The sequence below is a fragment of the Erinaceus europaeus genome, chromosome 17, assembly GCF_950295315.1.
Source record: "Erinaceus europaeus chromosome 17, mEriEur2.1, whole genome shotgun sequence".
Lineage (NCBI taxonomy): Eukaryota > Metazoa > Chordata > Mammalia > Eulipotyphla > Erinaceidae > Erinaceus > Erinaceus europaeus.
In genome coordinates this window covers 20,899,506-20,926,708 of record NC_080178.1, presented here as the reverse complement: position 1 = coordinate 20,926,708, position 27,203 = coordinate 20,899,506, and the positions used below count along the sequence as shown (strand labels likewise).

At 36.5% G+C, this 27,203-nt stretch overlaps 1 long non-coding RNA gene across 1 annotated transcript in view; it reads right to left on the bottom strand.

The window, feature by feature from the left end:
- The window catches only part of LOC132533864 (uncharacterized), an 872,547-nt gene that overhangs the window by 261,478 nt on the left and 583,866 nt on the right, over window positions 1–27,203 (bottom strand). Inside the window, exon 3 of the long non-coding RNA XR_009545613.1 lies at window positions 14,092–14,172. This is a non-coding gene — a long non-coding RNA (uncharacterized LOC132533864). The remainder of the gene's footprint in view (window positions 1–14,091; window positions 14,173–27,203) is intronic.

Sequence of the window (27,203 nt, the reverse complement as noted above, 5' to 3'; positions counted from 1 at the left end):
GTGAGAGTTGCAATACAAGTCCAAAGATATACAATAAGAAGAATTCCATCTTTCTCAAAGAAGTTGAAGCACAACTATATTAAGGTATTCATCTGACTAGGTGAACCTCATTTATTATGTTTAGGATAATGTGTTTTACTCTCATTTCATACATTTAATTTGGGGTGCAGGGGACTCATATAATAATTTCATAGCTCCAAGCACATTTTTCACTCATGCAGAAAGAAAGGGAGATGCACCCATTGCACCATTGATTCATCCTATGTGTTGTTGAGGGTTGAACGTGCACCATGTGCATAGGAGGGCAGGAGTCCTATCAAGTGAGTCAACTCCCCAGTCCATGGAAATTTGGGATATAATCTCATCCAAAACCTATCTTTGAAGGGGTCATACAGTGGCTCAAGGCCCTGGTCCCCACCAGCAGTGGCAAAGTGCCTCTTTCCCCTCTTTGTCTCCTCATTCCCTCTCAATTTCTCTATGTCTCTATCCAATAATAAATAAAAATTAAAAACATCTTTTTAAAAAATAACATATCTTAAAAAAAAAACTTTGCAGAAACATCAAGAACCATTTTTAACCAAATATCTGAATACTATGACCCAGCCAACCTGGCACATAGAATTACCTATCACGGAGTTATTTGAGTATTTGAGAAAAAGAGGGAAATATTACCCAATAGTATTTTGCTTATTACATTTTGCTATACACTATCTCCATATCTCCTTCTTTGACTCTTCTCTCCTCATTGCTTTCACTTGTAAGAATCCTTATGATGGCGGGGTGGGGGTGTAGGGTAGGGGGTTAAGCACATGTGGCGCAAAGCAAGGACTGGCATGAAAATCCTGGTTGGAGCCCCAGCTCCCCGCCTGCAAGGGGGTCGTTTCACAGGCGGTGAAGCAGGTCTGCAAGTGTCTATCTTTCTCTCCCCCCCTCTGTCTCCCCCTCCTTTCTCGATTTCTCTCTGTCCTATCCAACAACAACATCAATGGCAACAATAGCAATATCAATAACAACAAGGGCAACAAAATAGGGAAATGGCCTCCAGGAGCAGTGGATTTGTAGAGTAGGCACCAAGACCTAGCAATAACCCTGGAGGCAAAACAAAACAAACAAACAAAAAAGAATCTCCTGAGATATTCCTCCCCTACTACCACCACTTTACTTTCCCATCTCATAAATCAGTTTACTTGCTTAGATGAATTAAATGGGAGCAGGTACACTATAGGTTCTTCTGTTTAAAGATTTACTAAATCAGGACAAGAAGCAGTACTCACTCCTTTTGTTTTGTTTCTCTGCCTAGCTATGGTAATCGTAAATAATTCTGGATGTGTATACTATCTTATCCTTGATTCAAAAGAGAACACAGTAAAGAGCAGACAAGTAGACAAAAATAAAGTTTTACATGGTATAGATGAATAAAAATGCTTGCTGTTAGGTCAGTTATTTCTTCCACTACATCACCTAGCATGTCTTGCCAGGTAGGATGCATAATGTGAGGAAAATTATATTAGGAATCTATGTTACAGGAGTTATTCATAGCATAGAATTTGGGCTTGGGTAAATCTGTCTTGCATCTCAAATATATTTCTTCTTCTTCCATTTTATTGGATAGGGCAGAGAGAAATTGAGAAGGGAGGGAGAGACAGAGGAGAAGGAAAGATAAACACCTGCAGACCTATTTCACTGCTTGTGAATCATCCCTCATGCAATGGGGAGCCGGGGGATCTAACAGGGATCCTCGCACAGGTCCTTGCCCTTCATACTATGTGAGCTTAACTCAGTGCATTAGTGAGCAGCCCCCTCAGCATTATCTTTCTCTACCCTATCGACCATGGCAAAAAACTACTCGATTTGTCTGATCACTGGTCCTAATCTTTTATAAAGTAGAGGTAACTGTATTGACTGAGTTTATGCTAGGTATTATTCTAGGCACTGGGAAATTACAGGTGGAAAAATGTATTCTGAAACAAAAATTTCAAGGCTTTTGACACACAAAAAAATGAAACATGAAAAATGTTTTAATCTGCTATCTAAAACTCTGTGCATGAACAATAAATATTTATTCCTTTGAGTGCTAATTTTAATGTAAAAGAAGACCCTAATTTTTATGCTAACAGTTTTGATACCACCTGTTAACAGGTGTTTATAAAATAAAAAAGAAAGTGAATGTCTAAGTTGTTTTTCTTTTACTCAACATAAATGCCAAGAACCAGTCAGACTGGAGTTTCACTAAATTGCATGTTTACTTGGGTATTCAATACAAATGCCAAATTCATCACAAGTCTCCAGGGGTAAAGATTACTTTTCAGCAGGCAGTGATGCTGGCTGGTGTGAATATCTTCTTTCTTTATTTCCTGTGACCTCCATATAGTACAATAGATTCTCTCTTTAATTTATCCTGAGTGAATTTGTCACAAATAAGGTCACACATGGTCAATTAACAAATTAAAAAGAAGATAATATTTGCATAAAACATGACTTTTTATAAATGATGACAAGATAAAAACAAAAATAGAAAGTACTGTCATCTGCTAGAAATCAGTCAAATGTCTGAGTACTCTCTCAACTCTGCTTTTTATTTATTGGAAGCTAATCTCTGAAGTGATGACATTTGTGGATAGGGCTTTTGGGAAGTCCTGGGGGTCATGAATGTGGAGTTCTCATGAAGAGGATAAACGACTTTATAAAAGAGTTTTTTTTTTTTTAGAGAGCATCCTGTATTATCCTTATTATATCTGCTAGGTCAGGATATAGAGAGAACTGCCAATGGACCAGGATGCAAACATTAAAAAAAAATACCCTATTTGCTGGTGTGTTGATTTTAAATTTCTTGACCTCCAGGACATTGATAAACCAATGATAGTTTTTAAGCCACTCAGTCAGTGTTATTTTGTCATGGAAGTCCACGTGGACTAAGGCAACTCCCATTAGATTTTGAAAATATGTACTGAAATACACCTCTACATTGTTGGACACAAAACTTTCCATATATATTTAGCAGGCAAGTAAAATGCACATATATGTTAATCAGTTCTAACAATTTTTGTTTGGGAAATTTCATTCTAAAATAGTGAATGACAGTTACAAAAATTATGAGCCTATTTATCTGGCACATATTCTAACAAAGTAAAATTAAATGTAATATATTTTTTAAATAGAGCACTTTTAAAATACATTCAGATATAACTCTACAAATAATTATCAAACAATTATAGGAAGACTGCATAATAGGTAATGCATAGGACGTTTATGCCTGAGGCTCCAGATTCATTGCCATATACATCTGACTTTGACTTCTCTTTCCATACCTACATACCTCTTTTCGATACCTCTCTCTCTCTCTCTGAAAACTCTTTGCCTATAATATGAAAAAAAAACACAATATCATGTCTCTCTATACAGAAAATCATATCATTTGTAATAGGTGTAGAAAATGAAATATATATATGGAAAATACAGAAAGGAATATGCACTAGTGATAATGGAATTTATGTTGAGCAAGGGGATACTAATGAGTGTTTGGGTTCTTAAGATTTTATGTTGAGCAAGGGGATATTAATGAGTGTTTGGGTTCTTAAGATCCTTCTATGTATACCCTGATAATACTAAAGTGAGTATGCATCACTATTGTAGAAAAAGTTAACAAAACACACAACTTTCTTTCAATGAAATCAGGGCTCCAACCACTTGCTACTTCAATTTCAATGCTCTTGTACTAACTTCTTCATTCAGATAGAGGCAAGAACAGCTACAGAGACACCACAGGAGCAGACACTGTGTGTCTGTACACTCTGATGTGGTGCTGGGTGATGCACATGTCAAGACATATGTGTCCCACTGAACTAAATTGCTGGATCCCCAACCAAGTTTAGGTAGATACAAAGGCTAAGTTAATTCTGTAATATAGCAAGCACTAAACATTATGGAATCTTATCAAGTCCATCATACATGTAATCTTTTCTGGATATAAGAAAATGTATATGTCCTCGTGTATTGTCAAATTTATGGTAATCATAAAAACAGATAAGTCTAAACTGCTAAGAAAGATATTTTATGTTCTATCAATGCTGTATGTGTTGAATTGGAAAATAATAAATACAGCCCTTGTAACTGCTATGTGATTTTTTTCTAAAATGTTACTAAATCCCTATCAGGCAGTCAAAAGCAGATTAGTTACAGTGGGCATATTGATTAAAATATAATTTCCAGGGGCCGGGCGGCAGGGCAGTGGGTTAAGTGCACACAGTGCAAAACACAAGAACCAGACCAACAAAAGGAACCCAGTTCGAGTGCTTGGCTCCCCACCTGCAGGGGGCTCACTTCATGGGTGGTGAAGCAAGTCTGTAGGTGTCTATCTTTTCACCTCTATGTCTTCCCCTCCTCTCTCGATTTTTCATTGTCCTGTCCAACAACAACAATAGCAATGGCAACAATAACAACAACAAAGGCAACAAAATGGGGAAAATGTCCTCCAGGAGGACATTTGTAGTGCAGGGACTGAGCCTCAGCAATAACCCTGGAACCAAATATGAATATATATGTATTCCTATTATTCTAACTAAATGATGCTTTTGTTTGCAATTGAGAACTGTTCAGAGGCATCTTTTTGACATATGCCATTTCATTTTGGTGTTTCACACAGAACATAATTTCTACTGAATTATTGAGAGGACACTTATGTACACTAGATCACTATGTAATAATTTTTAAAAAGGACTGCTGTATAAAGGGGACTATCTTTTCATTTAATTGTAATACTTTTTCTTAAAATAAAAAAAATCACTGCAGGGGTCAGTGGTGGCAAGCCCAGATGAGTGCACATACTAGTATGTTCAGACTCCTGGCCCCCAAGGAGACTGGGAAAGCTTTATGAGAAGAAAATTGGTGCTGCAGCTGTTTCTCTTCTTCTCTCCCTCACTGTCTCCCCTCCCAACATACTTTCTGTGCTATCAAATATAATAAAAATAAAATGAAATGATAATAAAAATGAAGCAAATAAAATATTTAAATGAATATAGACTATTGACTTTTTGTAGTTAACCTGGAATCATATGTATTTTCAACATTAATTAGATGATTCAAATGAAATGCAATATAATTAAAACCCTGTAACATAATAAGTGAGAGTAACCACTTTTATAGTTTCAAAATCTAATTGTGTGGTTTTGTAGTAAATGTCATAATTAAAGCTATAAAGGACTTTCAGGTGACATGAAACCAAATTAAGATATAACTTTTTTTTATAATTTAGTATCATATTTGCACACAATGTTAGCTAAATTGATCTCAGAAGTTAAAGTATGGATGAGTATGGGATGATCTAACTCATAGAAAATGAAAAACAAGGTATGAAGTGAAAACACTAAGCTGATCTTAGACTGGAGGTGTTGTATCAAAACAAAGTAAAAGACTCTGGGTTTGGGGCAAGGGTTAAGGTCATGGAACATGGTGGCAGAGGAAGACCTAGTGGGGGTTGAATTGTTATGTGGAAAACTGGAAAATGTCATACATGTACAAACTACTGTATCTTACTGTCCACTGTAAATCATTAATCCTCCTAGGAAGAGGTTAAAAAAAGTTAAAATATTACAAGATCACAAACTCTATTATTTCATGCATCCTGTAAAACAAAACCATATTGAAGTTTAAATTATTTTGCACAATAAAATGTGTTTTACTTGACAGTGGAAAATACTTGAAGTCACGTAGCACATAATTAAAGAGATTTTCTAAATCTAAATGCCCCTAAAGGTTGAAGCACAAAATAATGAGGCTAACATCCAAACATTAATTAAGGAAATAATCACAGGAGTGAGTAAAGAGTTTGAAAGAATTGTCATCAGAAATGCAGAAACAACAAATAAGACTCTGGAAGAAAGCACTAATTATCCCAAGGTTATTAGAAAGCTGAAATAGCTGAGCTAAGAACACACAACTAGCTCAACAAGCTAAAACATTATCAGATCATGGTAACATAAAAGATGAACTGCAGAAAACAATAGAGGAGAGAGAGAATAGAATCAATGAGGCTGAAGACAGAATTAGCAAGTTGAAGGATGAAATAGGGACAACTAAAAAAGAAGTAACAGGTCTCAAAAAGAGAATAAGAGATACAGAAAACAACAACAGAGACCTATGGGATGACTTCAAAAGAAATAATGTATGCATTATTGACTTACCAGAGGAAGAGAGAGAGGGGAAGAAAGCATTCTTCAGGCCATAATAGCTGAAAACTTGTCTAGTCTAGACAACATTAAAGACATAAAGCTTCAAGAAGCCCAGAGGGTCCCACATAGAATTAACCCAGACTAAAACACACCAAGACACATCATATTTAGAATGGAAAGGAATAAAGATAAAGAAAGGATTCTGAAGGCTACAAGAGAAAAACAGAGTCACCCACAGAGGAAAACCCATAAGATTAGCAGCTGACTTCTCCACAAAAACACTATAGGCCAAAAGAGAATGGCAAAATATCTATCAAGTGCTCAATGAGAAAGGATTTCAACCAAGGCTACTATAACCAGCCACACTGTGACTCAGGCTAGATGGAGGCATAAAAACCTTCTCAGATGGGGGTTGGGCGGTGGCGCAGTGGGTTAAGCGCATGTGGCACAAAGCGCAGGGACCGGCGTAAGGATCCCGGTTCGAGCCCCTGGCTCCCCACCTGCAGGGGAGTCGCTTCACAGGCGGTGAAGCAGGTCTGCAGGTGTCTATCTTTCTCTCCCCTTCTCTGTCTTCCCCTCCTCTCTCCATTTCTCTCTGTCCTATCCAACAAAGAATTGCATCAACAAGGTCAATAATAATAACCACAACGAAGCTATAACAAGGGCAACAAAAGGGGGGAAAAATGGCCTCCAGGAGCGGTGGATTCATGGTGCAGGCACTGAGCCCAGCAACAACCCTGGAGGAGGAAGAAAAAAAAAAAAACCTTCTCAGACAATCAACAGTTGAAAGAATCAACTATCACAATGTTTGCCCTGAAAGAAGTTCTAAAAGTTCTCCTATAAACAATCAGACCACCATAAATATGTCATATATTAGAATACCCTAAAATATACAAGAATGGCATTAAAATATATTCAATATTTTATATCAATAAATGCCAATGGCCTGAATTCATCTATTAAAAGGCACAGAGTAGGAAGATGGATCAGAAAACACAACCCAACAATAAGCTGTCTACAGAAAAACCCACTTAACACAACAAGACAAACACAGAGTGAAAGGATGGAAAACTATCATACAAGCCAATGGCCCACAGAAAAGGGCAGGAACAGCTATTTTCATATCTGACATGATAGACTTTAAAATCAATAAAATTTTAAAAAGATAGAGATGTACTTTACTTAATGCTCAGAGGATCAGTCAATCAAGAGGAGATGACAATTAATAATATCTATGCACCCAATGAGAAGCCAGCTAAATACATCAAACATCAACTAAAAGAGCTACAGCAATATATTAATAACAACACAGTCATAGTAGGGGACTTCAATACTTCACTCTCTCTATTTGACAGATCATCCAGGCAGAAAATCAATAAAGACATGAGGGAGCTAAATGAGGACATAGATAAACTAGAACTACTGGACATGTTCAGAGTCATTCATCCCAATACACTGGAATACACATTCTACTCAAGTCCACATGGGTCATTCTCAAGGATAGACCATATGTTAGGCCACAAAGACTGCATTAGCAAATTCAAGAGCATTAAAATCATCCCAAAAAATCAATATGTTTTGAGTGTTCAATGAAAATGAAGACACAAGCTATCAAAATATTTGGGACACAGCTAAGGCACCATTGAGAGGGAAGTTCATATTCATACAAGCACACATTAGGAAACAAGAAAAAGCACAAATAAACAGCCTGATTGCACATCTTAAAGAGCTAGAAGAAGAAGAAAAAATGAACTCTAAAGCAACCAGAAGGACAGAAATAACTAAAGTTAGGGAAGAGATAAATAACACTGAAAATAAGAAAATCATATGAAAGATCAACAAAAAGTAAATGTTGGCTCTTCAAAAGAGTGAACAAAATTGACAAACCTTTAGCCAGACTCACAAAACAGAAAAGAGAGAAGACCCAAAAATTGGATCGTAAATGAAAAAGGAGATATCATAACAGACACTTCAGAAATTCAACATATCATGTGAGGCTTCTATGAACAACTCAATGCCACCAAGATAGAGAACCTGGAAGAAATGGACAATTTCCTAGGTACCTACCAACTTCTAAAATTAAATAAAGAGGAACTACATAATATGACCAGGCCCATCACAGCTAATGAAATTCAAACAGTTATCAAAAACCTTCCCAAGAATAAAACCCCTGGACCAGATGGATTTACAAATAAATTCTAAAACCTTCACATAAGAACTAATATCTCTACTTTTAAAAGTTTTCCAGAAGACTGAAGACACTGGAATAGTCCCTCCTAGCTTCTATGAAGCCAACATCACTCTGATACCAAAAGCAGACAGGGATACAACCAAAAAAGAAAACTACAGACCAATATCTCTCATGAACACAGATGTTAAAATATTGAACAAAATTCTAGCCAACCTGATACAGCAGTATATTAAAATTATTGTTCATCATGACCATGCGGGGTTTATCCCAGGGATGCAAGGTTGGTTTAATGTATGTAAATCAATCAACATGATCCACCATATCAATAAAAGTAAGATAAAAACCACATGGTCATATCAATAGATTCAGAGAAAGCCTTTGACAAAATACACCATCCCTTTATGATAAAAACACTACAAAAATGGGAATAGATGGAAAATTCCTGAAGATAGTGAAGTCAATATATAAGAAAACTACAGCCAACATCATACTCAATGGTGAAAGACTGGAAGCATTTCCCCTCAGATCTGGTATGAGACAGGACTGCCCACTATCACCATTATTATTCAATATAGTGTTGGAAGGTCTTGCCATAGCAATAAGGCAGGATCAAGGAATTAACAGGATACAGATTGGAAGACAAGAAGTCAAACTCTCCTTAACTGCAGATGACATGATAATATACATAGAAAATCCTAAGGAATCCAGCAAGAATCTTTTGGAAATCATCAGTCAATACGGTAAGGTGTCAAGCTACAAAGTTAATATCAAAAGTCAGTGGCATTTCTCTATGCAAACACTAAGTTGGAAAAAGATGAAATCCAGAATTCAATTCCATTTACTATAAGAACAAAAGAAAAACTCATCTAGGAATAAACCTAAGCAAAGAAGTGAAAGACTTGTATAATGAAAATTATGATTCACTACTCAATGAAATAGAGAAAGACACAAAGAAGTGGAAATATATTACATGTTCATATGTTGGAATAATTAACATCATCAAAATGAATATACTACCCAGAACCATATACAAATTTAATGCTATCCCTATCAATATCCCAAACACATTTTGTAGGAGAATAAAACAAATACTAAAAATATTTATCTGGAACCAGAAAAGACCCAGAATTGACTAAACTATCTTGGGAAGAGAGAACAGAACTGGAGGCATCACACTCCCAGATTTCAGATTGTATTATTGTAATCAAAATTGCTTGGTAATGGGACATGAATAGACATACTGACCAGTGGAATATAATTGAGAGCCCAGAGTAACCCTCCCCCCACCTATGGGCATCTAATCTTTGACAAAGGTGCCCAGACAATTAAATGAAGAAAGCAGAGTTTCTTCAACAAATGGTGTTGGAAAAGATGGGTTGAAACATGCAGAAGAATGAAACAGAGCCACTATATTTCAACAAACTCAAAAGTAAATTCCAAGTGGATCAAGGACTTGGATGTTAGACCAGAAACTATCAAAACTTAGAAGAAATTATTGGCAGAACACTTTTCAGCATAAATTTTAAAGACATCTTCAATGAAACGAATCCAATTACAAAGAAGACTAACACAAACATAAACCTATGGGACTACATCAAATTAAAAAGCTTCTGCACAGCAAAAGATACCACTACCCAAACTAAGAGACCCCTTACAGAATGGGAGAAGATCTTCACATACCATATATAAGATAAAAGGCTAATAACCAAAATATATAAAGAGCTTGCCAAACTCAACAAGACAAAAAATAACCTCATCCAAAAATGGGGAGAGGACAAGCACAGAATATTTACCACAGAAGAGACCCAAAAGGCCGAGAAACACATGTAAAATTGCTCCAAGTCTCTGATTGTCAGAGAAATGCAAATAAAGACAACAATGAGATACCACCTCACTCCTGTGAGTATGCCATACATCAGAAAGGTAGCAGCAGCAAATGCAGGAAAGGTTATGGTGTCAAAGGAACTGCCCTGCACTGCTGGTGGGAATGTAAATTGGTCCAGTCTTTGGTGAGAACAGTCTGGAGAACTCTCAGAAGGCTCGAAAGGGACCTACCCCATGATCCTGCAATTCTTCTCCTGGGGATATATACCAAGGAATCAAACACACCCATCCAAAAAGATCAGTGTACACATATGTTCTTGGCAGCACAGTTTGTAATAGCCAAAACCTGGAAGTAACCTAGGTGCTCAGCAATAGATGACTGGTTGAGCAAGTTGTGGTATATATACACAATGGAATACTAGTCAGCTATTAAAAACGGTGACTTCACCATTTTTAGCTGATCTTGGCTAGAAATTGAAAAATTCATGTTAAGTGAAATAAATCAGAAATAGAAGGATGAATATTGTTGGTGCTTAATGTCTGCATGATTATTCCATTTTTCCTAGTGGTTATAGTTTTTCCTTTTTTTTTTTTTTTTACATATGGACAGAGAACACTAGGTAGGGGACAGGGGAAGAGGGAAAAATGAGGAAGAGAGATACCTGGAGCACTGTTCTACCATCCTTGAAGCTTCCCTCCCTGCAGGTGGGTTTGATTCAATCCTAGGTAATCATAGATGATAACATATGTGCTCTTTTGGGTGCATAGATACTTGGTCCATGATCCTAACTACTAAATTAGTCCTTGATATATCCCAAACTAAATACTCTCAATAGGGGCCAAGTGGTGGTTAACCTGGTTGAGTGAGTGTGCAAATTACTATGCACAGAGACTCAGGTTCAAGTTCCTGGCCCCTCCTACATGGAGAGAAGTTTCACCAGTAGTGAAACAGTACTACAGATGGCTCCCTCTCTCTTCCCCTCACTCTCCCCTTTTCCTCTTCATTTCTCTCTGTTTCTATCCAAATTAAATAATTAAACATAAATTTAAAACTATTATAAATAAGTTTTTCTGTTCTCCATGAATCATCTATGGTTCTGGATTAGTAAAATGTTATTGCTTTGGGAATTACTTATATTTTTCAGATGATAAACAGACTTAAATATAATTATGATTTTTCAGTCAATTATGGATCTATTTGCTATCAGTTGCTTCTAAAAAGAGCATATCATAAATAAAGTGTAATTCTGAGTTAAGTGCAGGTGGCACAAATTGCAAAGACTGGTGTAAGTATCCGGGTTCGAGCCCCGGGCCCCCTACCTGCAAGGAAGTCCCTTCACAGGTGGCGCAGAAGGTCTGCAGGTGTCTATCTTTCTCTCACCCTTTCTGTCTTCCCCTCCTCTCTCCATTTCTCTCTGTCCTATCCAACAACAATGACATCAATAACTACAACAATAAAACAAGGACAACAAAAATGAATGAATAAACATTAAAAAAATAAAAAGTAGTGTAATTGAAGCTTCAAGTCTATACACAAGTCACACTTGAAAGTTTGTGGGTTGATAGCTAAATTCACCACATACTTCTCAATTAACCCACTTCATTTTATATGAAATTATAAAATATTGTTTATGTAAAATTAAATGATAATAACTTTGACCCATAAGTTACTAGACTAAATAAGGTCTCCTGAAGTATAAATAAGGTTGGGAATTTAGACTGTATAGCTAACCCCTTGATTTGTGCAGCCATAGAAGTCAATGTAGCAATGGGGTCTAAGATGATTAAACTGGAGGCAACTATCTTGATTTGAATACTGATTCATGTCAATTAGATGAAAGTAGATGAAGGAACAAAAACTGAAAACTACAATTTGGAATGGTAAAAATGAAGTAGAGAAAAGGTGAGTGCAAAATAGCTCCAAAGTCAATGTTTAGGGACTTAAAATGGATTTTGGGAAGGATATTAAAAGATGTTTACATGTTTAGAAACAATTTGATTAATAGGTATTATTTTATCAGGAAGTTAGAATATTTTGGAGGTATAACTGTGCATACATGCTTATGTAGAATGCTTGTGGCTAGATATGTCTAATAATTTAAATAAAAGGACCAAAATGCAAAGCACATATAGCCTGACACATTCAGCAGTGTTTAAAAAAATACCATAATGACTGTGAAAAGATTTGAAAAAAGATTATCCAATTATAAGTCCACAATCTTATTTCATGCACAGAAAAAATATCAAAGTAATATTTTTGTGGTCAAGAAGGTAATCAGACTATCTTTCAGTAGTTACAGGCACTGTAAGTACTTAAAGTACATTTTACTAATATATGAGCAAGTACTGAACAGTAAACTCTATGTTATAAGTCAAGTCGTGTTGATATGATTAGACAGATGCAGTGTAATTATATATATATATATATATATATATATATATATATATATATGAAGACATGTGATATTAGATAAAAAGTAAGCATTGTGGCTATAAGAGGAATATTATGACTATGGATTGTAGAACAGAGAAGGGATATATTGTGGTTTGTTATCCTGGTGAGAGTAATTTAAGCAGTATTTGAAGCAAAATTTTAACACTCAGGTAGAGAGAGGGAAGTGAAAAGGTGACTAAAAATAACTCATTTATTTACTGGATCTTTACCATTTTAGGTATAATGCTAGTTACTGGAAATACATCACCTGACAAGATAAAAGTCTTTTCTATTGTAGATTTTTATTATGGATAACAAAATATTATGACTACTTATCTAGAGAAATTTGAGTGTATATAGAAGGAAGTTAAATTGGGTGAAAACTAAGAGAAACACGATGATAAGAATTTTAGTCAACTTTTTATTTTTTTCAGGATAAGAAAAAAGCATGTCTGGCTTTGTACTATGTGGAAGGTACCAAGAAAAAGATAAATGCAAATTAAACAGATTATCTAATTTAGTAAACATGATGAAGTATGGGATTAGACTTTAGTATTCATAATATAATTTTGTTTACTTATAATCGCACGATTCAGCCAGTGAAACTGTGCCCTGGATTTGAAACTCAATGCAACTCAACCACAGATGTTCCTGATCGCTCACCTCTGCCCTCCAGTGTAATAATTGGCATTTGATGAAGCCACTTGTGAGCTACCTTCTGAACTCTGCCTGTGATTTAGAAGCTGTCTTCAGCAACTTTCTAAGTCCTCTCTACATTAGAAGTGTTTCTCCTTCCTTTCCTGTGAAGGGAACCTGTGAGGGGGAAAAAACCTCAACCTCCGTCTATCAAGTAGGCTGTTCTCCCACCTGGGACACCAGTTGTGCCTACCTCATCTGTATGACTAATTAAATTATATGCTGGCATTGGAGTAATGAAGATTTTTCCCAATTAAATTATATTACAATCATGTGCAATTGACTTCAGTCATAAAGTGAAACCTGTCCACAGAAAAGTGGCGGATAATATGCCTAAAATCAAACTTGCTATGAAATGAAAACCCAGAGTAATCATGCAATTTGCAATGAAGGGAGGAGACAACTATGACTTAACCTGGTATCTGGTAGACCAAAAACGTAGAGAAAAACAAGAAGAAAGCAGCAAATGTTGGGGCCTGGTTAAGGAATAATATAATGCAGACAAAGTCTGAAAGCAGACTTCCAAAGGATTACTAGAAGTGGAGGAATTATGACAGACTAAGTAGTTTTGAGTCAAGATGCAATGTGTGTGCTTCAGAGAAATAGTGTCCAGTTAGAGGTACTCAGACAAACCCCACACCCACCAGGCGAAACTTGCTCTTGATAGGTCTCCAGCTGTTAACCACATTCTCACTCTACTCTTCAGCAATTTTAATCACAGATGAGATGATCTCCTCATCACTTTTTTTTTAAGTTGTAAAATATTTGTACTCACGTACGTTCAATGTGTCAGAGGATCCCACTTATTGGCCCCACTCTCACTGGGTGGTCATTCAGACTTGCAATACAGAGAACCATTTCTAGGAAATAGATAGAATGAAAACACAGCATTTCAGTTAAAGAAGTTAAGAAGTAGCCCATGAAAAATTATTTGAAATAAATCCACCTAATAGAGTAACCTACAGGGAAGAATTTGCATATTTATATGCTTATCCAAGTATATAGGCATTTTGAAATATATCCTATTTACAGATTTTTCCAGAACATAAAAGAGGCTTTAAAAATAGTTATATCATAATACTTGGTTCTGGATAAATATCTCATATTATCAACATTTTTCATAGAGGAAAACAAGGTATCTAGTACTATTTACAACATCCTTATCCTCATACTCTATTTCAGTCAAATAAATGTATCCCTTAGTCCTGAAAACTCTCTACCTTTTCAATGCTTTTCTTTTGTTGTTCATGCTTTCTTATCTGTCTGAAATGTCATTATTTGTAAATGTCATTCATATTTCCCAACCCATAAACTCATTCTTTAATACTCAGCTCAAATAAGGTTATTCTTCCCCTGAAGTCTACTATCAAAATTAATTTCTACCCCATCTACATTCTCATAGGATGTTGCTTGTAATTTATTATGAAAATTATAATTGATACTCTTAATTCTGCCCCAATCCCTGAGCTTTCAATGAGGAGAATATTTCATATATTAGCTATTCATTTCAATTAATCCTCTGTCCTGTGCACATAGTGAACACTTACTCAACGTTGGAGTGAATCAAATATTTAGTAAGCCTGTAGTTTGGACCTTACACTTTAATAATCTGATATTTCATTTTGATTAAACACTTCTCTGGGACTTGTAGAAAATTCCCCCTTCCTCTATTCCTTTCCTAATCTGTTACCCTTTTTAAAAAATATTTATTTATTTTCCCTTTTCTTGCCCTTTTTTTTTGTTTTTTAAATATTTAATTAATTAATTTATTTTAACCAGAGCACTGCTCAACTCTGGCTTATGGCAGTGTGGGGGATTGAACCTGGGACTTGAAACCCTCAGGCATGAAAGTCTCTTTGCATAAGCCCTTGTTGTTTTTTATTATTGTTTTAGTTATTATTGTTGTTGTTGATGATGATGTTGTTACTGTTGGATAGGACAGAGAGAAATGGATAGAGGAGGGGAAGACAACAAGCGGCTCCCCTGCAGGTGGGGAGCCAGGGGCTCAAAGCAGGATCCTTATGCTGGTCCTTGCGCTTCACACCATGTGTGCTTGCTTAACCCTCTGCTCAACCGCCTGACTCCCCAGTTACACTTTCTTAATCTCCACCAGTGCTTTCTATTAGACAAAATCATACAAAGGGTTGACAAAATCCTTTATGATCTGGTCCCATGTAGCTCTCACATCTCTATCCATTTTCTTGCATGCTCTCATTAATGTGTTTTCCTAGTTAATCAAAAATCCCAGACATAGCCCATCCTCCAGACTTAATGCTTCTCTTCTCCTTTCTGATGTTCTTCAAGTGATTTACAAGAACCTGTTGCAGACTTTCGCTGAATCTCTACTAAAATCCATCAATATTCTCAGTAAAGGTTTCCACTTCTGCTCTATTTAGAAGTAGACACCATTGGCAGTGGCAAACTGGGTTGAGCTCACATGTTAACATGCAGAAGTACCTGGTTTCAATCCCCCAGGCCTCACCTATAGGAGGAACGATTCAAGAGAGGTGAAGCATTACTACAGATATCTTTTATTTATTTATTTATTTATTTATTTATTTATTTATTTATTTATTTATATTTATAAAAAAATACTGACAAAACCATAGTATAAGAGGGTGACAACTCCACATAATTCCCACCACCAGAACTCCATATTATCCCCTCCCTTGATAGGTTTCCAATTCTTTAACCTTCTGGGAGTATGAACCCAAGGTCATTATGGGGTTCATAATGAAGGTGGGAGGTCTGGCTTCTGTAATTGCTTCCCCGCTGAACATAGGTGTTGACAGGTGGGTGCATTCTCCCAGCCTGCCTCTCTCTTTCCCTAGTGGGGCAGGGTTCTGGGGAAGTGGAGCTCCAGGACACATTGGTGGGGTTGTCTGTCCAGGGAAGTCTGGTTGGCATCATGATAGCATCTGGAACCTGGCAGCTAAAAAGAATGTTAACATATAAAGCCAAACAAGTTGTTGACTACTCATGAACCTAAAGGCTGGAGTAGTGCAGGTGAAGAGTTGGGGGCGGGTCTCCATTCTGTAGATAGCTAGTAGGGATATTTTAGTTATATTCCAAAGGGCCTGTGGCTATACTAGATACTAGGTTTTATTTTTCCTTGAGCCTGAAATCTGACATGCAGGTGGATCCACATTATTGTCTGGGGAGATGATATCATGGCTGGAAAAAGGACCATATCTCTTTGTCTCTCTTCCTCTCTAACTCTCCCTTCCCTTTGATATATATATATATATATATATATATATATATATTAAAAAAGGACCATAAATGGAAATTTAGGATTATTGCTGGGGCTCAATTTCTGCATGACTCCACTGCTCCTAGAGGCCATTATTTCCTTTCCTCTAGATAGAAGCTGAGAGACAGAGAAGTAGGAGAGAGAGGACAGACACTACAGCACTGGTCCACTGTTCATGAAACACCTCCCCAAGCCCCCATTCACTTTCATGTGGTGACCCAGGTCTTGAGTCAAGATCAGACAAATAATAACCTATGCACTCTATGTGGTGAGGCACTTGTCAGCCACAATCGTAACTGTTATGATGTTTAATTCTTAAATAACCTTGTACAGTTGTAACTACAAATACATCCATCTCAGAATTGAAGGGGGAGAGCATGTAGTGATTACTTTATACAGGTACATAGAGCTAGGGTGTGGTGAAATTGAGATATCAGTAAGCACAATTGGGTAGCAGAAAAACTAAATTTAAGGCAAAATATGTATCTTTCCTGAGTTATATTGATATCTATTTGATATATAAAGTTTTACAAGTTTGAAGTGTTCATCATAGTTGATATATGTATATATAGCCAAATGATTCCCACAACATGCTTACTTAGCATTCATCACTTCACATAGATACACTTTCCTTCTGATGATAAATTTTAACATGTTCTCTTTCAGAAAATTTTAGATATAAGGTTCAGTAATTTTAACTAGCATAATTGTGTAGCAGTCCCATAGAATTTATTATTTGAAATCAATACAGCAGAGATCTAAAAAGCCAATCTCCTTTATCCCTAAGGATACTTATTGAGTATATAAACATCTAGTGACTAGTTTTTTAAAATAAAGAATGACTGATTTTCTAGTAACAATGTTTAGGACCTACTTACTATATGGCAACTAGTTACATGGGAAGTATTTTGTCACCTCATTAATTCACTCTTTATTTTAATCATTTTGGCAGACTGATTCATTATAATCCAGGAGAATAATAGCAGTGATTCACTCCGTGATTACCAAGAACCAATAAAATAGTTATGACAAATATCAATCTAATTGGAAGTGTCACTGCTTGAGACACTTAAAAAGAATCACTTGAGCATGATCTATCAGTAGTGATCCTTCCTTGGCACAAGTGGGTGAAGATGAATGAATAAAGCCCATACCCTCCTCCAGTTCTGACAGTTCGTTTCTTTCTGATAAACAGCTATTCTGGCATGGAAAAAGCTTAATCTCCCTCAGACCTTTCGTCCTCTAGATGAGAGCAGTAGAGTGATTCTAGTCTGTCACAGAAAAAAAAAAAAAAAGGAAAAAAGTTCCATGAGAAGGGCAAGAATGTCCTACAGATAATTCACTCTACTCAACAGAAAACTAAGGAACATATAACTTCCCATTATGTAGGAAATTTTTTTTCAAATGATTATTATAATCACAGCATTAGATAATATATACTGAATATGTATGACATACTAAATATTATCTTTAAGTGTTACCTGATTTATTTTGATTGGTATGGAAATGTCATTTGTTAGTTTGAATCTTAAATGTATAATATAAATGAGGTAGATTGGAGCAAAAAGAAATATCACAGAGTTAAATGGTGGTCCTAGATAATTAGTATCGCAGGTGAAGATGTTTCATCTAACATATTTCACCTGACACATTATTTTCCCAAGGTTACTTTTGAATGTAACAGCCCAGTCTATTTCTTTACCTTTAAATGGAGAGAATCATTTAATAGTATGGATTTTAAGCTTTTTTCCAAATAGAAAATGCTATGGTGTAATTATTATATTCCAAAAGCTAGAGGACCAGCAAGATTTTTCACAAAGTAACTGCCTATTTTGACATATGCATGACTCAGGTTCCAGTCTAACCCCCCCCCCCCCGTCTGGCTTGGGGAAGCTTAGGTGCCTTTCTCTCTCTCTCTCTCTCTCTCTCTCTCTCTCTCTCCCTCTCTCTTTCTCTGATAAAGTTGGCTTGGGAGGAAGAAATATTGTTGATTTAAAAAAAAGTCTAAAACATAAAATTCCACAGCTCTACTGAAGGCAAGTGAGAGGGTGATCATATAAAGTTGGGAAAAGGAGATAAATTATAATTTAGATATTATAGTAACAAACATGTACTTCCAAACTGCTGTGCAAACATACTATGATATAATCTGAATGAAAAAAATTAAATATTAAAATGTAATATACTCTATAAAATAGTTGAATTCCTATTTTACCCCTAAAACAAAACAAACAAACAAAATCAAAGAATTAATAGTTAGAGGAGAGAAAGAGAGAAAAAGACAACTGCTGCAGTGTTTCATCACCCCTGAAGTTTTTCTCCTGCAGATAGAGGCCAGGGGACTGAACCCAGATTCTCAGGCATGATAGTGAGTGTGCTCAAGTAGGTGTCTCACAGTCCATCACCTAGTTGTTACTATATTATGCACATTGTTTTTCCAATGTGTCCTGGAGCCCTGCTTCCCCAGAACCCTGCCCCACTAGGCAAAGAGAGACACAGGCTGGGAGTATGGATCAACCTGACAATACCCATATTCAGAGGGGAAGCAATTACAGAAGCCAGACCTTCCACCTTCTGCACCCCGTAATGACCCTGGGTCCATGCTCCCAGAAGGATAAAGAATAGGAAAGTTCTCAGGGGAGGGGGTGGGATACAGAGTTCTAGTGGTGGGAATTGTGTGGTGTTGTACCCCTCTTATCCTATATTTTTGTCAGTGTTTCCTTTTTATAAATAATTTTTTAAAAAGACACTCAGAAACTTGGCATATTAACCTTGTCATATCTTAGTTATTTGATGCTGCCTCTCTGATCATAAATGACTGACCTTGAGGAGGAGGACATCTGAACAAGCTGAGTTAATCATAACCTTCATGCAGTTAAGTTAAAATCTAAAGACTCAGGATGTTCAAAAAAAAATATACATAGTGGAGAAGATTAGAAAAGCATGATTTTTGAAATTATTTATTTATTTATTTATTCATGAGAGAGATAGGAGGAGAGAAATAACCAGACATCACTCTGGTACATATTCTGCTGGGGATAGAACTTGGGACCTCATGGTTGAGAATCCAATGCTTTATCCACTGTGCCACCTCCAAGACCATGGAAGGCACGATTTTACGCATTTTAAGGTTTTAGACTTAACAGAAGTTAGAGATCTAGCTTGTATTGAGCACTAGAACTATACCAGCTCAGAGTTTTTAACATTCACTCTAAAAAGGATCTTAAACAAATTGACTCCCTTAGTCCTCACTGAAAATTAAGTACAGTGAAGATAGGCTTGATTTTTATTCCTGTGGCAGACTTCTGAGCAAAAATTTCAAGAAAAAAATGTTTCAGAAAATATTTCAGTAATAGTTTTCTAACTTGTCCCATGTATTCTATCACCTAAACATTAAAACACATTCTGTTCAAGCAGAAGGAAGATGTCATGAGGGCAGGAACTTGTTTAGAGTGTCACCCCATGCCAAGAATGGCTACTGTGCAGTATCCTTGATGATTCAGCCAATCAGTTTATTTCACACCAAGTTTTATTTATTACACTTCCAAAATGAATAAGTTTTAACTGTACCTTTCCTGAATATTAACCCAGGTGGCTGATAATAGTATGTTATAAAGAACTTACCATCTCTCAGGCATAAGATACACACATTTTAATCTCATGTTATCATCAAGAATTCATCACCAGTTGCTTTAACTATATGCCACTGTACCTTGGTATCCTTATTTGAAAAAACTGATAAGTATAGCATTTAACTCTCTAACTTGTTGTAAATACTTAATATAGGTAATTTTGGAAGTACCTAGTTGCATGTTATGTACCATACAAATAGGTGATTGTATAAATTTATTAGAAGCTCACAGTCACTCTTTGAAGTAGATTATATTGTCTCTATTTATGAAAAAAATAATGCAAAGTGGTTATTCTTTTTTATTTTTTATTTATAAAAAGGAAACATTGGGAGTCGGGCGGTATCACAGCAGCTTAAGCGCACACGGCACAAATCACAAGGACCTGTATGAGGATCCCAGATCCAGCCCCTCCCCCCCGCTCCCCACCTGCAAGGGAGTCACTTCACAGGGGGTGAAGCAGGTCTGCAGGTGTCTATTTTTCTCTCCCTCTTTCTGTCATCCCCTCCTCTCTCCATTTCTCTCTGTCCTGTCCAAGGACGACATCAATAAAAACAATAATAACTACAACAACAATAAAAACAAGGACAAAAAAGGAAACAAATAAATATTAAAAATAAAAGGAAACATTGACAAAACCATATGGTAAGGGGAGTACAGCTCCACACAATTCCACCATCAGAACTCCTGTGCATCCCTTCCCTGATAGCTTTCCTATTCTTTATCCCTCTGGGAGTATGGACCCAAAGTCATTATGGGGTGCAGAAGGTGACAGGTCTGGCTTCTGTAATTGCTTCCCCACTGAACTTGAACATTGACAGGTTGATCCATACCCCCAGCCTGTCTCTCTCTTTCCTTAGTAGGGTGGGGCTCTGGGGAAGAGGGGTCTGGGGAAGTGGGGCTCCAGGACACATTGGTGGGGTTGTCTGTCCATGGAAATCTGGTTGGCATCATGCTGGCATCTGGAACCTGTTTGCTGAAAAGAGAGTTAACATGCAAAGCCAAACTAGCTGTTGACTAATCATGAACCTAAAGGCTGGAATAGTGCAGATGAAGAGTTGGGGGTCTCCATTTTGTAGATAGCTAATAGGCCTATTTTAGTTATATTCCAAAGGGCCTGTGACTATATATGTGTGTGTGTATATATATATATATGAAATATGAAACGCAGGTAGATCCAAGTTCTTTTCTTGGGAGATGATGTCATGGCTACATAAAGGACCAGAAAGCTGTATCAGGGAAGAGAGGAGCTCCCAAATATGTGAAATGTGTATAAATATTGTTGACTGTAATCCCCATTGACTTGATCTGACCTGGGGTCCATATTCAGCTTAGAAGCCTATGTGGCCTCTGCATCCCTGTAGATCTGAGCTCATGTTCTGTGGTTATGAGTAGGAACATTCCAAGCTGCCCCAATGTCAGGACCCATCTTCTTTGGGTGGAGCATAGAACATGTTTTCCATCCTCTTCAGAGAACGGAACATTCTCTACCATTATTGATCCAAGTGGATGGCAATGTCCTATGGGAGCCGACAAAGGGGTCTATTGAGCTGTTCTTGGTAGAGATGACTGGTAATATTGGGGAGAGGGATTTATTTGAGGTCTAGGCCCATTAAGTCTGCTTGGAAATCTCAGGATTCCCCAACTAGGGCCCCTAGCTGATGGGATGTCCTGATAGTGACTATAGAGTCGTCATTAAACTATGCCAGTCTCTTGCCCTTATTCAGCTTTTGCAGTCCTTGCTTTGATGAGGTTAGTTTTGGAGTGGGTGAAGGAAATGTAATAGGAAGTAAGTGAGGAGGGTATCTAGGTATAAGTAGACACTATTTCATTATGGATTTTATATTGACTCACCGCAGACTAATGTGTACTTTTCTTTCATATATATATATATATCACCCTAATTTATGGATACCTGTGAACATATGCTCTATCTCATGGAACCTGGTCTATATCTAGGTTTGGGACTTTGTTAGGAAGTAAACCATAAGGTGGTTATTCTAATTACAAGGTTCACTGTAGAACACTGTTTAACCACTGAGTTTAGGATTACTTCTCCTTGAAAGCAAAAGCAAAATCTTAACAGAAATACTGTGGGCTGGCAAAATATCTCACTTGGATAATGTGTTACTTTGCCAGGTGTAGCAGTCTGTTTTTATCCCAGCACCCACTGCATTAAATGAAGCTTTGGTGTCATGGTCTCCTTCACACGCACACTCTCTGTCTAGCTCTGTCTCTATCTACAATAATAATAGAGAAATGGCTGTACTAATGTCTTCTCCTTGCATACTTACTTCATAAGTTAGATCCTAATCACTTCGCAAGTATACTGCCACAAATTAGCTCTCAGAACTCTTTTTTGTTCTAGTTTTATGTCACTTTACATTGTTCACAGTCTAGGTTTGTGAAAATTTTTAAAATTTTTATTAGTGGTTTAATTATTATTAACAGGATTATTAAGGTACAATTCTATACCATTCCCACCACCAACCAGAGTGTTCTGTTAAGTTTTCTTTTCTTTTTTTTTTTTTCTCTTTCTTTCTTTTTCTTTTCTTTTTTTCTTTCAGGGTTACCACTGCTCCTTGAGGCTATTTTGTCCCCTTTGTTGCCCTTGTTGTTTATCATTGTCATTGTTATTATTACTGTTATTGTTGTTGGATAGGACAGAGAGAAATCGAGAGATGACGGGAAGACAAAGAGGGGCAGAGAAAAATAGACACCTGCACACTTGCTTCACCACTTGTGAAGAGGACCCCCCCACACCTCAGGTGGGGAACTGAGGGCTTGAACTGAATTCCTTAGCTGGTCCTTGTGCTTCAAGCCATGTGTGATTAACCTGCTGTGCTACCGCCCAGCCCTCTCTGATAAGTTTTTAAAGAACATGCTAAATTACAACATTTTCTCTTCTATAGCCCTAAGTAACTTTGTTTCCTACAGAATAAACTGTATGTTTTTTTTCTTTCTTTTAAAGAATAACATCCTACACTTTTAATGTAACACTAAACGTATTTAATCCCCACATTTCCCAATAGAACCAAGGCACTTCAGCAACATAAACTATGAGTAAAATCAAAGGATAAATAAATTGCAAAAAACTAAAAAAATACTAGTTGCTAGTATCTTAGATAAGGGGCTGATGTCCCTATCACATAAGATTTCACACAAGTCCAGTAACTTGGAAGAGAAATGGGCAGAAGATAAGGATAGTCATAAAAGAGAAAATACAAATGAACTTGAAACATACCCAAATAAAATTAAACCTTGATTATAGTATGATATTTAGAAATTTCATCTACTATACCATCAAGATGTCAAGTATGAAGATATACTGGTCAGAAAAGTAGCAGATTATTTTTACTCAAAGATTCTTACGTGAGGCACTGGAAGTCTTAGATTCAACCCCCCGGCACCAGTATATACCAGAGTTTAGCAGTGCTCTGATACAAATAGTAAAGAGAAAAACTTTCATAAATTGGATCAGCGGAATAGTTCACCTATATAATGTACCTGATTCATGACATAATTGACCCAAGTTTGAGACTGACTGTCACCACACTAGGGGAAAGTTGGACTGGGTGTGGAGTATTGAACCAAAGTAAAAGACTCTAAAGAAGGAGGGGAAGGGACAAGATAAAGGAACATTGGAGTCCTGGTGTATCTTCTAGACACCAATCAATGGGAGTTGAGAGGCTGTGTGTATTTATAAAGGACTATATGTTAAGCCATCCCCCCTTCCCGGTATATATATATATATATATATATATATATATATATATATATATATATATATATATATATATATGTATGTATATGTACATGTATATATGTATAGATATATCTACAAAGGCTGTGAAGAAATGCAGCTCTTTTAATTTGGGGGAGGGGGCTTGAACTTGTGCCACACATATGCCCAAGCAGTGCACTATCTGAGGGAGCAATAGCCAAGCTCTGAAGCAGAGATACTTGGACATAGGTGACAGGATGAAAATATCAGTTTACCTCTTGTGGAACTAAATATACAGTTTCTATCAATTGCATATAACCTTTGCCCCAGAATTTTTAGGTATGTTCCTGGAACTAAAATCCTTCACTGGTGATATTTGGGCAAATAGTGAATGGAGTGGGAAATTCTTCACTGTATTTTTTGAAATAAATAAATTGTAAGAATCAAGGCATGTCAACTAAAATTAAATAGTCCAAAAATCAGTTAGACATAGCCTCCAGTCACTGATGAGTAGTTAATCACCTCCAAGTTACGTTATTTATCAATTAGTAGTTCATTGATAATTATATTTAAGACATGGGTTGATGCACATAATACAAACGAAGTCTATTACTATTATTATTATGGTACCAAAGTAACACAAAGTGTATTTAGGATATCATGCATGATAATAAAATTTTGAGATTCTAAGTATAATAACTGAATACCTTTGAAAAATAAAACTGACTAGATTCAAGCAACGTCAAAAAATTACATCATTAGATTACCAAGCTGGTATAATTTTGCATGAAGAGAATATTTAATCATATATGTACTCTTTAATTATTTTATTTTTAATTTTTTCTTATTATCTTTATTTATTTATTGTATAGAGATAGTCAGAAATTTAGAGGGTAGGGGAGATAGACACAGAGAGACACCTGCAATATAGTTTCACCACTGGCAAAGCTTTCTGCCTGCAGGTGGGGACCAGGAGCTCAAACATAGGTTCTTGCATATTGCAACAAGTGCTCTCAAGCATGTGTGCCACCACACCAGGCCCGTTTAATTATTTTCTCATTTCAGTAAAAAAAATTAAATGTAAGTAATAACTGACTTGATAAGGAAAAAAAAATCTTGTATTATTGTGGTGGTCCCAAAAGAGGCCTGGTGGATTTACCAGCAATAAATAGAAATTTTATATCCAATTCTTCACTTGAAATATTAAGAAGAATTGCTATTTGACTTTAAAGCTTTCCAAGAATAAGCTTTTCTACTAATGAATGTTCTCATATAGATTTTACACATACTTATGTTAAATATAGGTTAACTGGCAGAATATTTTGAAATGCTCAGAGTGATTAATCAAGGTTGCTTCATTTAGTGATGAGAGATATTCAGTGAGATTTCAAGTTTAGTTAAATTAAGTCTATAAGCATGCAAACTCATTTGAACCTAAGAAAATATTTTGGGCATATAGAAACTAAAGAAGGTAATAATCTGAAACACAAACTTAGAGTTAATAACCCTTAGTTTTAAGATACCTTCATATGAACTATGTTATTTGAGAAATAAACAGATTACTTTCCTGTTTTGACTTAAGAGGACTCATGTTATATAATATCTTAATTGCCCAGACATTTATAAAGTATCCAGTACATATTAAGGAATATACTAAGTGCTTAATATAAAAGGAGTGATTTTAAAATATTTTTTCTGTGTCCATAGTATAATCAAGATGGAGAAATTTATTTGAAAGACTAATTTATTGTTTTATTTGTGATGATATGCATAAGACAGGGAAGTTCACCCATGTGTCTATATTCAGGTCTATCAGAAGACACACAGGAAGATGGGAGTGAAGATGAAAAGAAAAACAATTGGATAGAAATTTTTTATTTTATTTATTTATTTATTTATTTTTTATTTATTTTTATTTTATTTATTTATTTATTCCCTTTTGTTGCCCTTGTTGTTTTATTGTTGTAGTTATTATTATTGTTGTCGTTGTTGGATAGGACAGAGAGAAATGGAGAGAGGAGGGGAAGACAAAGAGGAGGAGAGAAAGATAGACACCTGCAGACCTGCCTCACCGCCTGTGAAGCGACTCCCTTGCAGGTGGGATAGAAAGTTTGGGATTGTCATTCAAGTCAAAAAAAGTTGCAATGAGACTAAGAGGAAATTCTTTAGCTAAAGTTTCCCATTAAAGGGGCCTTGTTTTTCCTACGATTAGACCTCAGGGAGTAGCAATCATCAGCTGAGAGTGCCACATGGAAACAGAATTTTGCAACATAATCCTTGGTGAATACTCAAGGCAGAAACCCAGGCTGTCAATCAACTATGCTCCTAGCATCAGGGGAAGTGACATGTTGGCTGCCACCAGGGATCAGTTTTATTTGTGGGTTACCACTTTTTTTTTTATTTAAGAAAGGATAAATTAACAAAACCATAGGGTAGGAGGGGTACAATTCCACACAATTCCCATCACCCAATCTCCATATCCCACCCCCTCCCCTGATAGCTTTCCCATTCTCTATCCCTCTGGGAGCATGGACCCAGGGTCACTGTGGGTTGCAGAAGGCAGAAGGTCTGGCTTCTGTAATTGCTTCCCCACTAAACATGGGCATTGCTTGGTGGGTCCATACTTCCAGTCTGCCTTTCTCTTTCCCTAGTAGGGTGTGTCTCTGGGGAAGCAGAGCTCCAGGACACATTGGTGGGGTCTTCAGTCTAGGGAAGCCTGGCCGGCATCCTGATGACATCTGGAACCTGGTGACTGAAAAGAGAGTTAACATAGGAAGCCAAACAAATTGTTGAGCAATCATGGACCCAAAGCTTGGAATAGTGGAGAGGAAGTGTTAGGGGGGTACTCACTGCAAACTCTAGTGTACTTCTATTTCAACCACTTTTTAAAGGATTTTGTTAATGGATAGGAAGTAACAGGTTGATGAAATGGAGGAGTGCATTTCATGAGTGAATCAGTACAAAGAAATACAGAACAGCATAGTGTGTGTGTGTGTGTGTGTGTGTGTGTGTGTGTGTGTGTGTGTGTAAGAGTCTGAACAAATACACCTAAGAAAATTCTACAGAGATGCCAGTTCATTCTACAGATAAATTGAATAGAGATAATGAAAGTGGATTATAGTAAAATATTTGGCATATAAACCCTATGCCAATGAAGAGTTTAGGAGGAAAGATGATAGCACTAGTGGGATAAACAAGCTACTATAAAAAGAACCAAGTTTCAATCTTGGATCTGGCACTTACTGTGTAACCATAAAAAAAAATCTTCATCTAAATTAGAAAGAC